The sequence below is a fragment of the Myotis lucifugus genome, unplaced genomic scaffold, assembly GCF_000147115.1.
Source record: "Myotis lucifugus unplaced genomic scaffold, Myoluc2.0 scaffold_655, whole genome shotgun sequence".
NCBI lineage: Eukaryota > Metazoa > Chordata > Mammalia > Chiroptera > Vespertilionidae > Myotis > Myotis lucifugus.
In genome coordinates this window covers 245,944-247,953 of record NW_005871703.1, presented here as the reverse complement: position 1 = coordinate 247,953, position 2,010 = coordinate 245,944, and positions in this window count along the sequence as shown.

The following is a 2,010-nucleotide window of genomic DNA, read 5'->3' as shown; positions in this document are numbered from 1 at the left end:
GAACAGTAGAACCCGAAACTAAAGACAAAATAAATTGCTGACATACTCACCTTTTACGCCCGACAAAGCCACCGGGGAGGAGGGCCTTCTGACCCCCACGAAAGCCTTTTGGGGGTTATTTATTCCGTTGATGGTTTCCGGGTCCCCCCAAAGGGCCCTCTCCACCGTCCCCCCCCCGGAGAGAGGAGCCCCGGGAACCAAAAAATTGAAAGGGGAAGGGGCGGGCGGCGCCGGCGGCGCGGCCCGGCGAGGGGTTCGGAGTTGTCGCTACTTCTCAGCCCGGGAGTCGGGGCCCGGGGCCCGGGGGGAGCGGCCCCCTCCGCACCCGCGGGGCTCCCGCCTCCTCTGCAAGGTCCGCGCAGGCTCGTGATTCGTCCACTTCACAGACCTCCACCGCGTGGTCGCGGGCGCGGAGGCCCGAGGGGACCGCGGGGGACGGGACCAACCCGGTCCGGCCGTGGGGCTCGCGGCGGAGCCCGGGGGGAGGGGGACGAGGGGGAGGCCCGGGGCTGGAGGCCTGGTCCACGGAGGGTACCTGCGCGCTGGGAGAGCTCACGGGGTCGGGGCTTGGGGCGCTGGGCCCTGCCGGGAGGCGGGGTGAGGAAGGGGATGGAGGTGATCCGGAAGGATTCCTGGAGGAGGTGACATGGTGGCTACTCCCGCGGCCAGGCCGGGGTGGAAGTGCTCCTGGGGCTGGGTGAGAGGCGGGTGGGGGTGGACAGAAGAGAGGAGCAGTGAGGCTGCAGAGGTGGAGGTGACCGGGTGGACCGAGGGCTTGCATTTACCCTCAGCGGCAGGGGAAAGTAACAGGGGAGGGAGGGGCTCGGGCTTGCATTTTAGGAAGAACCCCTGGCTCCTCCGTGACGTCTGGTCAGGAGAGGGCAGCCTGGAGCCAGGGACACCCTCGTGAGGCTGTAGAGAGAGGATGGCAGTGGGCATGAAGATCAAAGACCAAGTTGACAACTATTCAGGATGTAGAAGTGAAAAGATGGACAGCATTTGGGGCCTGGCTGGCCACTGAGGGAGGAGGGGTCTGGGATGACTGCAGGGCTTGGCCCTGGAGGTGGAGCTGGCAGGGATGAGGGGACTAGAGGGATGAGATCAGACTTGGACCTGGTGAGCTGGAGGTGGAGGCAGGCCAGCCGAGGGGAGATAATGTAAGTCAACAGCTAGCTACCATACTGCGCTGGCTTGGGAGGTGCCAGGCACTGTACTAAGCATTTTTCTCGGATTAAAAATGAGGCAGGTGTTCCTATTACTCGCCATTTAAAGAGGAGAAAACAGAGACTTGGAAGAATGAGAGTGGCTTAAGAGCAGGAGGTGAGGTCCAGAGCTCAGGGGACAGGGCTGTGGTCTGTAGGAACAGAGCTCCCCAATGGCCAGTGTCTCTGCTATCTCGGGTCTCTGAGGGGCTGTGAGAGGGGGCATGTTGAGCCAGGATGGTCTTGGTGAGGACAAAATTAATACTTCAGGGGCTAAAGGAGATCTGCAGGAGTTTGGGAGAGTCTCTGGGTGTCTTTAGAATCTGCTGGCAGCCATGGGTGCTGGCTGGCGTGTGATGGGGGAGGTGGTGGTGACTTTGGTGACAGCCTATTTATTGTCCGGGGTCTTTATGGACGTGACTTGGCAGGCATCTGGTGAGATTCGGGTGGGAGGCTGGAGTAGGGCGATTGATTATATGATCCCTGTAGGGATGGGTATGTAATGTCAGTGCTGGGGGTGAGGAGCAGGTTCTATGGGAGGGTGTCTGTTAGACCATGGGACCTGGGAGGACCCCTATTCCTAGTGATGCCTACGCTTCTGGGAGTTAAAACCTTTATCTGATTTCCCTCCCCAATGGCAAGTGTTGGAGTTGCCCCAAAACTACCCAACCTCCTAAGACTGGGCAGGTGACAGGGTGGGCTGAGGAAATAAGCCTTATATAGGCCTGCCCATAGCCCCTTGGCACACAGCCCCAAACATGGACGTAGCTCATGGGCAAGTCACATCTCAGGCCTGGAATCTCTCTCA